Below are 15,497 nucleotides of genomic sequence, written 5' to 3' on the forward strand. Positions count from 1 at the left end.
AAGGCGCGCAGAGGGCTAGAACGCGCAGAGGGTTAGAAGGCGCGCAGAGGGTTAGAACGCGCGCAGAGGGTTAGAAGGCGCGCAGAGGGTTGGAAGGCGCGCAGGGGGTTAGAAGGCGCGCAGAGGGTTAGAAGACGCGCAGAGGGTTAGAAGGCGCTCAGAGGGTTAGAACGCGCAGAGTTGGAATGCGCACACAGAGTTAGAACGCACAGAGGGTCAGAACGCACAGAGGGTCAGAACGTACAGAGGGTCAGAACGCACACAGAGTTAGAACGCATACAGAGTCAGAACGCACACAGAGTCAGAACACACACAGTGTTAGAACACACAGAGTATTAGAACACACAGCGTCAGAACACACACAGAGTCAGAACAGACAGAGAATTAGAAACCACAGAGCATTAGAACACACAGAGTCAGAACACAGAGAGTTAGAACCCAGATAATTAGAACACACACAGAGCGTTAGAACACACACAGAGCGTTAGAACACACACAATTAGAACACACAGAAATAATTAGAACACACACAGAGTCAGAACACAGAGAGTTAGAACCCAGATAATTAGAACACCCACAGGGGGTTAGAACACACACACAGAGCGTTAGAACACACACAACTAGAACACACAGAAATAATTAGAACACACACAGTCAGAACACACACAGAGTCAGAACACACAGAGTCAGAACACACACAGTGTTAGAACACAGAGAGAGTTAGAACACAGATAATTAGAACACACACACAGAGGGTTAGAACACACACAGCGGGATAGAACACACACAGAGCGTTAGAACACACACAGAGCGTTAGAACACACACAGAGCGTTAGAACACACACAATTAGAACACACAGAAATAATTAGAACACACACAGAGTCAGAACACACACAGAGTCAGAACACGCACAAGTGGTTAGAACACACAGATAATTAGAACATACACAAGAGTTAGAACACACAGATGAATAGAACACACAGAGAATAAGAACACACAGAGGATTAGAACACACACAGAGGGTTAGAACACACAAAGAGTTAGAACCCATATAATTAGAACACACACAGAGAGCTTGAACACACAGAGAGATATAACACACAGAGAGTTTTAACACACACAGAGAGTTTGTTAGAACATACAGAGAGAGTTAAAACACACATAGAGAGTTAGAACACACAGAGTTAGAACACACAAAGTTAGAACACAAAGAGCATTAGAACATACAGAGAGTTCGAAAGCACAAAAAGTTAGAACGTGCACAGAGTTAGAACGAGCACAGTGTTAGAATGCGCACAGAGTTAGAACGCACAGAAGGTTAGAACGCATAGAGGGTCAGAACGTACAGAGCATTAGAACACACAGAGCGTTAGAACACACAGAGCATTAGAACACACAGAGCGTTAGAACACACAGAGTTCGAAAGCACAAAAAGTTAGAACGTGCACAGAGCTAGAACGTGCACAGAGTTAGAAGGCGCACAGAGTTAGAACACGCACAGAGGGTTAGAACGCACAGAGGGTTAGAACGCACAGAGGGTTAGAACGCGCAGAGGTTTAGAACGCCCAGAGGGTCAGAACGCACACAGAGCGTTAGAACGCACACTGAGTTAGAGCACACAGAGGTTCAGAACACACAGACCGTTAGAACACACACAGCATTAGAACACACAGAGCATTAGAGCACACAGAGCATTAGAACGCACACAGAGTTAGAACACACACAGAGTCAGAACACACAGAGATTTAGAACACACACAGTGTTAGAACACACACAGTGTTAGAACACAGAGAGAGTTAGAACCCAGATAATTAGAACACACACACACAGAGGGTTAGAACACACACAGAGCGTTAGAACACACACAACTAGAACACACAGAAATAATTAGAACACACACAGAGTCAGAACACACAGAGAATTAGAACACACACAGTGTTAGAACACAGAGAGAGTTAGAGCACAGATAATTAGAACACACAGGCAGAGGGTTAGAACACACACAGCGGGATAGAACACACACAGAGCGTTAGAACACACACAGAGCGTTAGAACACACACAGAGCGTTAGAACACACACAATTAGAACACACAGAAATAATTAGAACACACACAGAGTCAGAACACACACAAGTGGTTAGAACACACAGAGGGTTAGAACACACAGATAATTAGAACACACACAGAGTTGGAACACACAGAGTTAGAACAGATAATTAGAACATACACAAGAGTTAGAACACACACAGATGATTAAAACACACAGAGGATTAGAACACACACAGAGGGTTAGAACACACAAAGAGTTAGAACCCATATAATTAGAACACACACAGAGAGTTTGAACACACAGAGAGATATAACACACAGAGAGTTTGAACACACACAGAGAGTTTGTTAGAACATACAGAGAGAGTTAAAACACACAAAGAGAGTTAGAACACACAGAGTTAGAACACACAGAGTTAGAACACACAGAGTTAGAACACACAAAGTTAGAACACAAAGAACATTAGAACACACAGAGAGTTCGAAAGCACAAAAAGTTAGAACGTGCACAGAGTTAGAACGCACACAGAGTTAGAACGCACAGAGTTAGAACGCACAGAAGGTTAGAACGCACAGAGGGTTAGAACGCATAGAGGGTCAGAACGTACAGAGCATTAGAACACACAGAGCGTTAGAACACACAGAGCATTAGAACAAACAGAGCGTTAGAACACTACACGTCCGGATGTGATTCAGCCAGGATTCAAACCATGGACTGTAGTGACGCCTCTTGCACTGAGATGCAGTGCCTTAGACCGCTGTTCCACTCGGGAGCCCACTTGAAGACACCATGCACCTAAACAAGCTGGTAACTAGATAACCAAGCCAGTACGACTATTTCTGGCCTCAGCAGCCTGTCAATATGATAATATGCTGCATTGTTGGCAGATGGCTGTGATCTTTTCTGAGAAACACACACACTGGGACTCAAACAGAGAGACAGACAGACTCTATCCCAATGACTGGCATCCTGCCATGCCAATTAAACCAGCATCGGGCAAAATGCCCTAAAAAACACACACTGTGCAACCGGTGAGTGAGTGAGTGAGTGAGTGAGTGAGTGAGTGAGTGAGTGAGTGAGTGACTGTGCGTGTGCGTGATGGGGCCACAGGATGGGGTTCACTACTGGTGTGCACTGTTTGCAGGCAGCGGTTTGACCAACTGTTTGTTATGTTGACGATTTTATAAGGGTCATATGACCACTGTAACTAGTCCTACTGTAAACTCACACCTCAGACACCATTAATACAAAACAACATGCTGTGAAAGGAGTGTGTGTGTACAGGCTAAATGAGTTTTAAGAGAGAGTAGTGAGTCCCATCCTACCTTCTTTCTAAGTCTGAAGTGGCTAAGTCCCTCTCACAGCAGTCTGGTCTCAGACTAGATGTAACATAGTAAATGTAAATCCGGGACACTCACAATAAATGTTGCAGATGGTTACATAAGACAGATGGTTACTTAAGGTAAAACGAATGTAGGGTGGTTGGTCAGGTGGGTAGGCATATAATGCGAACGTCTAGCAACCCAAAAGGTTGGGTAGGGGGTGATACAGTCTCAGTGGGGGATAGTGTAGGGGGGTGATACAGTCTCAGTGGGGGATAGTGTAGGGGGGTGATACAGTCTCAGTGGGGGATAGTGTAGGGGGGTGATACAGTCTCAGTGGGGGATAGTGTAGGGGGGTGATACAGTCTCAGTGGGGGGATAGTGTAGGGGGGTGATACAGTCTCAGTGGGGGATAGTGATACAGTGTCAGTGGGGGGATAGTGTAGGGGGTTGATACAGTGTCAGTGGGGGGATAGTGTAGGGGGGTTGATACAGTGTCAGTGGGGGGATAGTGTAGGGGGGGTTGATACAGTGTCAGTGGGGGGATAGTGTAGGGGGTGATACAGTCTCAGTGGGGGGATAGTGTAGGGGGGTTGATACAGTCTCAGTGGGGGGATAGTGTAGGGGGTGATACAGTGTCAGTGGGGGATAGTGTAGGGGGTGGTACAGTCTCAGTGGGGGGATAGTGTAGGGGGGTAATACAGTCTCAGTGGGGGGATAGTGTAGGGGGTGATACAGTCTCAGTGGGGGGATAGTGTAGGGGGTGATACAGTCTCAGTGGGGGATAGTGTAGGGGGTGATACAGTCTCAGTGGGGGGATAGTGTAGGGGGGTAATACAGTCTCAGTGGGGGGATAGTGTAGGGGGGTGATACAGTCTCAGTGGGGGATAGTGTAGGGGGTGATACAGTCTCAGTGGGGGGATAGTGTAGGGGGGTAATACAGTCTCAGTGGGGGGATAGTGTAGGGGGGTAATACAGTCTCAGTGGGGGGATAGTGTAGGGGGGTAATACAGTCTCAGTGGGGGGATAGTGTAGGGGGTAATACAGTCTCAGTGGGGGGATAGTGTAGGGGGGTAATACAGTCTCAGTGGGGGGATAGTGTAGGGGGTGATAGAGTCTAAGTGGGGGGATAGTGTATGGGGGTAATACAGTCTCAGTGGGGGGATAGTGTAGGGGGTGATAGAGTCTCAGTGGGGGGATAGTGTAGGGGGTGATAGAGTCTCAGTGGGGGGATAGTGTAGGGGGGTTGATACAGTCTCAGTGGGGGGATAGTGTAGGGGGGTTGATACAGTCTCAGTCGGGGGATAGTGTAGGGGGGTAATACAGTCTCAGTGGGGGGATAGTGTAGGGGGGTGATACAGTCTCAGTGGGGGGATAGTGTAGGGGGGTTGATACAGTCTCAGTGGGGGATAGTGTAGGGGGGTGATACAGTCTCAGTGGGGGATAGTGATACAGTGTCAGTGGGGGGATAGTGTAGGGGGTTGATACAGTGTCAGTGGGGGGATAGTGTAGGGGGGTTGATACAGTGTCAGTGGGGGGATAGTGTAGGGGGGGTTGATACAGTGTCAGTGGGGGGATAGTGTAGGGGGTGATACAGTCTCAGTGGGGGGATAGTGTAGGGGGGTTGATACAGTCTCAGTGGGGGGATAGTGTAGGGGGTGATACAGAGTCAGTGGGGGATAGTGTAGGGGGTGGTACAGTCTCAGTGGGGGGATAGTGTAGGGGGGTAATACAGTCTCAGTGGGGGGATAGTGTAGGGGGTGATACAGTCTCAGTGGGGGGATAGTGTAGGGGGTGATACAGTCTCAGTGGGGGATAGTGTAGGGGGTGATACAGTCTCAGTGGGGGGATAGTGTAGGGGGGTAATACAGTCTCAGTGGGGGGATAGTGTAGGGGGGTGATACAGTCTCAGTGGGGGATAGTGTAGGGGGTGATACAGTCTCAGTGGGGGGATAGTGTAGGGGGGTAATACAGTCTCAGTGGGGGGATAGTGTAGGGGGGTAATACAGTCTCAGTGGGGGGATAGTGTAGGGGGGTAATACAGTCTCAGTGGGGGGATAGTGTAGGGGGTAATACAGTCTCAGTGGGGGATAGTGTAGGGGGGTAATACAGTCTCAGTGGGGGGATAGTGTAGGGGGTGATAGAGTCTAAGTGGGGGGATAGTGTATGGGGGTAATACAGTCTCAGTGGGGGGATAGTGTAGGGGGTGATAGAGTCTCAGTGGGGGGATAGTGTAGGGGGTGATAGAGTCTCAGTGGGGGGATAGTGTAGGGGGGTTGATACAGTCTCAGTGGGGGGATAGTGTAGGGGGGTTGATACAGTCTCAGTCGGGGGATAGTGTAGGGGGGTAATACAGTCTCAGTGGGGGGATAGTGTAGGGGGGTGATACAGTCTCAGTGGGGGGATAGTGTAGGGGGGTTGATACAGTCTCAGTGGGGGGATAGTGTAGGGGGGTAATACAGTCTCAGTGGGGGGATAGTGTAGGGGGTAATACAGTCTCAGTGGGGGGATAGTGTAGGGGGGTAATACAGTCTCAGTGGGGGGATAGTGTAGGGGGTGATAGAGTCTAAGTGGGGGGATAGTGTATGGGGGTAATACAGTCTCAGTGGGGGGATAGTGTAGGGGGTGATAGAGTCTCAGTGGGGGGATAGTGTAGGGGGTGATAGAGTCTCAGTGGGGGGATAGTGTAGGGGGGTTGATACAGTCTCAGTGGGGGGATAGTGTAGGGGGGTTGATACAGTCTCAGTCGGGGGATAATGTAGGGGGGTAATACAGTCTCAGTGGGGGGATAGTGTAGGGGGGTGATACAGTCTCAGTGGGGGGATAGTGTAGGGGGGTTGATACAGTCTCAGTGGGGGATAGTGTAAGGGGGTAATACAGTCTGAGTGGGGGATAGTGTAGGAAGGGTTGATACAGTCTCAGTGGGGGGTGAGTGTAGGGGGTAATACAGTCTCAGTGGGGGATAGTGTAGGGGGGGTTGATACAGTCTCAGTGGGGGATAGTGTAGGGGGGTAATACAGTCTGAGTGGGGGATAGTGTAGGGGGGGTTGATACAGTCTCAGTGGGGGGATAGTGTAGAGGGTAATACAGTCTCAGTGGGGGGATAGTGTAGGGGGGTAATACAGTCTCAGTGGGGGGATAGTGTAGGGGGGTTGATACAGTCTCAGTGGGGGGATAGTGTAGGGGGGTTGATACAGTCTCAGTCGGGGGATAGTGTAGGGGGGTAATACAGTCTCAGTGGGGGGATAGTGTAGGGGGGTGATACAGTCTCAGTGGGGGGATAGTGTAGGGGGGTTGATACAGTCTCAGTGGGGGATAGTGTAGGGGGGTAATACAGTCTCAGTGGGGGGATAGTGTAGGGGGTAATACAGTCTCAGTGGGGGGATAGTGTAGGGGGGTAATACAGTCTCAGTGGGGGGATAGTGTAGGGGGTGATAGAGTCTAAGTGGGGGGATAGTGTATGGGGGTAATACAGTCTCAGTGGGGGGATAGTGTAGGGGGTGATAGAGTCTCAGTGGGGGGATAGTGTAGGGGGTGATAGAGTCTCAGTGGGGGGATAGTGTAGGGGGGTTGATACAGTCTCAGTGGGGGGATAGTGTAGGGGGGTTGATACAGTCTCAGTCGGGGGATAGTGTAGGGGGGTAATACAGTCTCAGTGGGGGGATAGTGTAGGGGGGTGATACAGTCTCAGTGGGGGGATAGTGTAGGGGGGTTGATACAGTCTCAGTGGGGGATAGTGTAGGGGGGTAATACAGTCTGAGTGGGGGATAGTGTAGGAAGGGTTGATACAGTCTCAGTGGGGGGTGAGTGTAGGGGGTAATACAGTCTCAGTGGGGGATAGTGTAGGGGGGGTTGATACAGTCTCAGTGGGGGATAGTGTAGGGGGGTAATACAGTCTGAGTGGGGGATAGTGTAGGGGGGGTTGATACAGTCTCAGTGGGGGGATAGTGTAGAGGGTAATACAGTCTCAGTGGGGGGATAGTGTAGGGGGGTAATACAGTCTCAGTGGGGGGATAGTGTAGGGGGGTAATACAGTCTGAGTGGGGGATAGTGTAGGGGGGGGTTGATACAGTCTCAGTGGGGGGATAGTGTAGAGGGTAATACAGTCTCAGTGGGGGGATAGTGTAGGGGGGTAATACAGTCTCAGTGGGGGGATAGTGTAGGGGGGTTGATACAGTCTCAGTGGGGGGATAGTGTAGGGGGGTTGATACAGTCTCAGTCGGGGGATAGTGTAGGGGGGTAATACAGTCTCAGTGGGGGGATAGTGTAGGGGGGTGATACAGTCTCAGTGGGGGGATAGTGTAGGGGGGTTGATACAGTCTCAGTGGGGGATAGTGTAGGGGGGTAATACAGTCTCAGTGGGGGGATAGTGTAGGGGGTGATACAGTCTCAGTGGGGGGATAGTGTATGGGGGTAATACAGTCTCAGTGGGGGGATAGTGTAGGGGGTGATAGAGTCTAAGTGGGGGGATAGTGTATGGGGGTAATACAGTCTCAGTGGGGGGATAGTGTAGGGGGTGATAGAGTCTCAGTGGGGGGATAGTGTAGGGGGTGATAGAGTCTCAGTGGGGGGATAGTGTAGGGGGGTTGATACAGTCTCAGTGGGGGGATAGTGTAGGGGGGTTGATACAGTCTCAGTCGGGGGATAGTGTAGGGGGGTAATACAGTCTCAGTGGGGGGATAGTGTAGGGGGGTGATACAGTCTCAGTGGGGGGATAGTGTAGGGGGGTTGATACAGTCTCAGTGGGGGATAGTGTAGGGGGGTAATACAGTCTGAGTGGGGGATAGTGTAGGAAGGGTTGATACAGTCTCAGTGGGGGGTGAGTGTAGGGGGTAATACAGTCTCAGTGGGGGATAGTGTAGGGGGGGTTGATACAGTCTCAGTGGGGGATAGTGTAGGGGGGTAATACAGTCTGAGTGGGGGATAGTGTAGGGGGGGTTGATACAGTCTCAGTGGGGGGATAGTGTAGAGGGTAATACAGTCTCAGTGGGGGGATAGTGTAGGGGGGTAATACAGTCTCAGTGGGGGGATAGTGTAGGGGGGGGGTGATACAGTCTCAGTGGGGGGACAGTGTAGGGGGGTGATACAGTCTCAGTGGGGGGATAGTGTAGGGGGGTAATACAGTCTCAGTGGGGGGATAGTGTAGGGGGGTAATACAGTCTCAGTGGGGGAACAGTGATAGAGTCTCAGTGGGGGGATAGTGTAGGGGGGTAATACAGTCTCAGTGGGGGGATAGTGTAGGGGGGTAATACAGTCTGAGTGGGGGGATAGTGTAGGGGGTGGTACAGTCTCAGTGGGGGGATAGGGTAGGGGGGTGATACAGTCTCAGTGGGGGGATAGTGTAGGGGGGGTTGATACAGTCTCAGTGGGGGGATAGTGTAGGGGGGTAATACAGTCTCAGTGGGGGATAGTGTAGGGGGGTGATACAGTCTCAGTGGGGGACAGTGATACAGTGTCAGTGGGGGGGTAGTGTAGGGGGGTGATACAGTCTCAGTGGGGGATAGTGATACAGTGTCAGTGGGGGGATAGTGTAGGGGGTTGATACAGTCTGAGTGGGGGGATAGTGTATGGGGGGTTGATACAGTGTCAGTGGGGGGATAGTGTAGGGGGGGTTGATACAGTGTCAGTGGGGGGATAGTGTAGGGGGGTAATACAGTCTCAGTGGGAGGATAGTGTAGGGGGGTAAAACAGTCTCAGTGGGGGGACAGTGTAGGGGGGGTAATACAGTCTGAGTGGGGGGATAGTGTAGGGGGGTGATACAGTCTCAGTGGGGGATAGTGTAGGGGGTGATACAGTCTCAGTGGGGGGATAGTGTAGGGGGGTAATACAGTCTCAGTGGGGGGATAGTGTAGGGGGGGTAATACAGTCTCAGTGGGGGGATAGTGTAGGGGGGTGATAAAGTCTCAGTGGGGGGATAGTGTATGGGGTGATAGAGTCTCAGTGGGGGGATAGTGTAGGGGGTGATAGAGTCTCAGTGGGGGGATAGTGTAGGGGGGTTGATACAGTCTCAGTGGGGGGATAGTGTAGGGGGGTTGATACAGTCTCAGTGGGGGGATAGTGTAGGGGGGTAATACAGTCTCAGTGGGGGGATAGTGTAGGGGGGTGATACAGTCTCAGTGGGGGGATAGTGTAGGGGGGTTGATACAGTCTCAGTGGGGGGATAGTGTAGGGGGGTGATACAGTCTCAGTGGGGGTATAGGGTAGGGGGGTAATACAGTCTCAGTGGGGGGATAGTGTAGGGGGGTAATACAGTCTGAGTGGGGGATAGTGTAGGGGGGGTTGATACAGTCTCAGTGGGGGGATAGTGTAGGGGGAAATACAGTCTCAGTGGGGGATAGTGTAGGGGGGGTTGACACAGTCTCAGTGGGGGATAGTGTAGGGGGGTAATACAGTCTGAGTGGGGGATAGTGTAGGGGGGGTTGATACAGTCTCAGTGGGGGGATTGTGTAGGGGGTAATACAGTCTCAGTGGGGGATAGTGTAGGGGGGGTTGATACAGTCTCAGTGGGGGATAGTGTAGGGGGATGATACAGTCTCAGTGAGGGGATAGTGTAGGGGGTGATACAGTCTCAGTGGCGGGATACTGTAGGGGGGGTTGATACAGTCTCAGTGGGGGGATAGTGTAGGGGGGTGATACAGTCTCAGTGGGGGGATAGTGTAGGGGGGTGATACAGTCTCAGTGAGGGGATAGTGTAGGGGGTGATACAGTCTCAGTGGCGGGATAGTGTAGGGGGGTGATACAGTCTCAGTGGGGGGACAGTGTAGGGGGGTAATACAGTCTCAGTGGGGGGATAGTGTAGGGGGGTAATACAGTCTCAGTGGGGGGATAGTGTAGGGGGGTGATACAGTCTCAGTGGGGGATAGTGTAGGGGGTGATACAGTCTCAGTGGGGGGATAGTGTAGGGGGGTAATACAGTCTCAGTGGGGGGATAGTGTAGGGGGGTGATACAGTCTCAGTGGGGGATAGTGTAGGGGGTGATACAGTCTCAGTGGGGGGATAGTGTAGGGGGGTAATACAGTCTCAGTGGGGGGATAGTGTAGGGGGGTAATACAGTCACAGTGGGGGGATAGTGTAGGGGGTGATAGAGTCTCAGTGGGGGGATAGTGTAGGGGGGGTAATACAGTCTCAGTGGGGGGATAGTGTAGGGGGGTAATACAGTCTCAGTGGGGGGATAGTGTATGGGGGTAATACAGTCTCAGTGGGGGGATAGTGTAGGGGGTGATAGAGTCTCAGTGGGGGGATAGTGTAGGGGGGTTGATACAGTCTCAGTGGGGGGATAGTGTAGGGGGGTTGATACAGTCTCAGTGGGGGGATAGTGTAGGGGGGTAATACAGTCTCAGTGGGGGGATAGTGTAGGGGGGTGATACAGTCTCAGTGGGGGGATAGTGTAGGGGGGTTGATACAGTCTCAGTGGGGGGATAGTGTAGGGGGGTGATACAGTCTCAGTGGGGGGATAGGGTAGGGGGGTAATACAGTCTCAGTGGGGGGATAGTGTAGGGGGGTAATACAGTCTCAGTGGGGGGTGAGTGTAGGGGGTAATACAGTCTCAGTGGGGGATAGTGTAGGGGGGGTTGATACAGTCTCAGTGGGGGATAGTGTAGGGGGGTAATACAGTCTGAGTGGGGGGATAGTGTAGGGGGGGGTTGATACAGTCTCAGTGGGGGGATAGTGTAGGGGGTAATACAGTCTCAGTGGGGGATAGTGTAGGGGGGGTTGATACAGTCTCAGTGGGGGATAGTGTAGGGGGGTAATACAGTCTCAGTGGGGGGACAGTGTAGGGGGGCGATACAGTCTCAGTGGGGGGATAGTGTAGGTGGGTAATACAGTCTCAGTGGGGGGATAGTGTAGGGGGGTAATACAGTCTCAGTGGGGGGATAGTGTAGGGGGGTGATACAGTCTCAGTGGGGGGATAGTGTAGGGGGGTAATACAGTCTCAGTGGGGGGATAGTGTAGGGAGGTGATACAGTCTCAGTGGGGGATAGTGTAGGGGGTGAAACAGTCTCAGTGGGGGGATAGTGTAGGGGGGTAATACAGTCTCAGTGGGGGGATAGTGTAGGGGGGTGATACAGTCTCAGTGGGGGATAGTGTAGGGGGTAATACAGTCTCAGTGGGGGGATAGTGTAGGGGGGTAATACAGTCTCAGTGGGGGGATAGTGTAGGGGGGTAATACAGTCTCAGTGGGGGGATAGTGTAGGGGGGGTTGATACAGTCTCAGTGGGGTATAGTGTAGGGGGGGTGGTACAGTCTCAGTGGGGGATAGTGTAGGGGGGTGATACAGTCTCAGTGGGGGGACAGTGATAGAGTCTCAGTGGGGGGATAGTGTAGGGGGGTAATACAGTCTCAGTGGGGGGATAGTGTAGGGGGGTAATACAGTCTGATTGGGGGGATAGTGTAGGGGGTGGTACAGTCTCAGTGGGGGGATAGGGTAGGGGGGTGATACAGTTTCAGTGGGGGGATAGTGTATGGGGGTAATACAGTCTCAGTGGGGGGATAGTGTAGGGGGTGATACAGTCTCAGTGGGGGGATAGTGTAAGGGGTTGATACAGTCTCAGTGGGGGGATAGTGTAGGGGGGTTGATACAGTCTCAGTTGGGGGATAGTGTAGGGGGGTAATACAGTCTCAGTGGGGGGATAGTGTAGGGGGGTTGATACAGTCTCAGTGGGGGGATAGTGTAGGGGGGTTGATACAGTCTCAGTGGGGGGATAGTGTAGGGGGGTAATACAGTCTCAGTGGGGGGATAGTGTAGGGGGGTAATACAGTCTGAGTGGGGGAATAGTGTAGGGGGTGGTACAGTCTCAGTGGGGGGATAGGGTAGGGGGGTGATACAGTCTCAGTGGGGGGATAGTGTAGGGGGGGTTGATACAGTCTCAGTGGGGGGATAGTGTAGGGGGGTGGTACAGTCTCAGTGGGGGATAGTGTAGGGGGGTGATACAGTCTCAGTGGGGGATAGTGATACAGTGTCAGTGGGGGGATAGTGTAGGGGGGTGATACAGTCTCAGTGGGGGATAGTGATACAGTGTCAGTGGGGGGATAGTGTAGGGGGTTGATACAGTCTGAGTGGGGGGATAGTGTATGGGGGGTTGATACAGTGTCAGTGGGGGGATAGTGTAGGGGGGGTTGATACAGTGTCAGTGGGGGGATAGTGTAGGGGGGTAATTCAGTCTCAGTGGGGGGATAGTGTAGGGGGGTAATACAGTCTCAGTGGGGGGATAGTGTAGGGGGTAATACAGTCTCAGTGGGGGATAGTGTAGGGGGGTGATACAGTCTCAGTGGGGGGATAGTGTAGGGGGGTTGATACAGTCTCAGTGGGGGGATAGTGTAGGGGGGTGATACAGTTTCAGTGGCGGGATAGTGTAGGGGGGGTGATACAGTCTCAGTGGGGGGAAAGTCATAGAGTCTCAGTGGGGGGATAGTGTAGGGGGGTAATACAGTCTCAGTGGGGGGATAGTGTAGGGGGGTAATACAGTCTGAGTGGGGGGATAGTGTAGGGGGTGGTACAGTCTCAGTGGGGGGATAGGGTAGGGGGTGATACAGTCTCAGTGGGGGGATAGTGTAGGGGGGGTTGATACAGTCTCAGTGGGGGGATAGTGTAGGGGGGTGGTACAGTCTCAGTGGGGGATAGTGTAGGGGGGTGATACAGTCTCAGTGGGGGATAGTGATACAGTGTCAGTGGGGGGATAGTGTAGGGGGGTGATACAGTCTCAGTGGGGGATAGTGATACAGTGTCAGTGGGGGGATAGTGTAGGGGGTTGATACAGTCTGAGTGGGGGGATAGTGTATGGGGGGTTGATACAGTGTCAGTGGGGGGATAGTGTAGGGGGGGTTGATACAGTGTCAGTGGGGGGATAGTGTAGGGGGGTAATACAGTCTCAGTGGGGGGATAGTGTAGCGGGGGTAATACAGTCTGAGTGGGGGGATAATGTAGGGGGGTGATACAGTCTCAGTGGGGGATAGTGTAGGGGTTGATACAGTCTCAGTGGGGGGATAGTGTAGGGGGGTAATACAGTCTCAGTGGGGGGATAGTGTAGGGGGGTAATACAGTCTCAGTGGGGGGAAAGTGTAGGGGGGTGATACAGTCTCAGTGGGGGGATAGTGTAGGGGGTGATAGAGTCTCAGTGGGGGGATAGTGTAGGGGGTGATAGAGTCTCAGTGGGGGGATAGTGTAGGGGGTGATAGAGTCTCCGTGGGGGGGAAGTGTAGGGGGTGATAGAGTCTCAGTGGGGGGATAGTGTAGGGGGGTTGATAAAGTCTCAGTGGGGGGATAGTGTAGGGGGGTTGATACAGTCTCAGTGGGGGGATAGTGTAGGGGGGTAATACAGTCTCAGTGGGGGGATAGTGTAGGGGGGTGATAGAGTCTCAGTGGGGGAATAGTGTAGGGGGGTTGATACAGTCTCAGTGGGGGGATAGTGTAGGGGGGTGATACAGTCTCAGTGGGGGGATAGGGTAGGGGGTAATACAGTCTCAGTGGGGGGATAGTGTAGGGGGGTAATACAGTCTGAGTGGGGGATAGTGTAGGAGGGGTTGATACAGTCTCAGTGGGGGGATTGTGTAGGGGGTAATACAGTCTCAGTGGGGGATAGTGTAGGGGGGGTTGATACAGTCTCAGTGGGGGATAGTGTAGGGGGGTGATACAGTCTCAGTGAGGGGATAGTGTAGGGGGTGATACAGTCTCAGTGGCGGGATAGTGTAGGGGGTAATACAGTCTCAGTGGGGGGATAGTGTAGGGGGGTGATACAGTCTCAGTGAGGGGATAGTGTAGGGGGTGATACAGTCTCAGTGGCGGGATAGTGTAGGGGGGTGATACAGTCTCAGTGGGGGGACAGTGTAGGGGGGTAATACAGTCTCAGTGGGGGGATAGTGTAGGGGGTAATACAGTCTCATTGGGGGGATAGTGTAGGGGGTGGTACAGTCTCAGTGGGGGGATAGGGTAGGGGGGTGATACAGTCTCAGTGGGGGGATAGTGTAGGGGGGTGGTACAGTCTCAGTGGGGGATAGTGTAGGGGGGTGATACAGTCTCAGTGGGGGGATAGTGTAGGGGGTAATACAGTCTCAGTGGGGGATACTGTAGGGGGGTGATACAGTCTCAGTGGGGGGATAGTGTAGGGGGGTTGATACAGTCTCAGTGGGGGGATAGTGTAGGGGGGTGATACAGTCTCAGTGGGGGGATAGGGTAGGAGGGTAATACAGTCTCAGTGGGGGGATAGTGTAGGGGGGTAATACAGTCTGAGTGGGGCATAGTGTAGGGGGGGTTGATACAGTCTCAGTGGGGGGATAGTGTAGGGGGTAATACAGTCTCAGTGGGGGATAGTGTAGGGGGGGTTGATACAGTCTCAGTGGGGGATAGTGTAGGGGGGTTATACAGTCTGAGTGGGGGATAGTGTAGGGGGGGTTGATACAGTCTCAGTGGGAGGATAGTGTAGGGGGTAATACAGTCTCAGTGGGGGATAGTGTAGGGGGGGTTGATACAGTCTCAGTGGGGGATAGTGTAGGGGGGTAATACAGTCTCAGTGGGGGGATAGTGTAGGGGGGTGATACAGTCTCCGTGAGGGGATAGTGAATGGGGGTGATACAGTCTCAGTGGGGGGATAGTGTTGGGGGGTGATACAGTCTCAGTGGGGGGGATAGGGTAGGGGGGTAATACAGTCTCAGTGGCGGGATAGTGTAGGGGGGTGATACAGTCTCAGTGGGGGGACAGTGATAGAGTCTCAGTGGGGGGATAGTGTAGGGGGGTAATACAGTCTCAGTGGGGGGATAGTGTAGGGGGGTAATACAGTCTGAGTGGGGGGATAGTGTAGGGGGGTAATACAGTCTCAGTGGGGGGATAGTGTAGGGGGGTGATACAGTCTCAGTGGGGGGATAGTGTAGGGGGGTAATACAGTCTCAGTGGGGGGATAGTGTAGGGGGGTAATACAGTCTCAGTGGGGGGATAGTGTAGGGGGTAATACAGTCTCAGTGGGGGGATAGTGTAGGGGGGTAATACAGTCTCAGTGGGGGGATAGTGTAGGGGGTGATAGAGTCTAAGTGGGGGGATAGTGTATGGGGGTAATACAGTCTCAGTGGGGGGATAGTGTAGGGGGTGATAGAGTCTCAGTGGGGGGATAGTGTAGGGGGTGATAGAGTCTCA

At 52.5% G+C, this 15,497-nt stretch overlaps 1 protein-coding gene across 3 annotated transcripts in view; it reads right to left on the reverse strand.

Moving 5' to 3' along the window:
* The window catches only part of LOC129861101 (sodium/potassium-transporting ATPase subunit beta-1-interacting protein 3-like), a 179,189-nt gene that overhangs the window by 59,170 nt on the left and 104,522 nt on the right, over positions 1–15,497 (reverse strand). The gene's annotated exons all lie outside the window — the stretch shown is intronic.

Source organism: Salvelinus fontinalis, chromosome 8, assembly GCF_029448725.1.
Source record: "Salvelinus fontinalis isolate EN_2023a chromosome 8, ASM2944872v1, whole genome shotgun sequence".
NCBI classification, from domain to species: Eukaryota; Metazoa; Chordata; class Actinopteri; order Salmoniformes; family Salmonidae; genus Salvelinus; species Salvelinus fontinalis.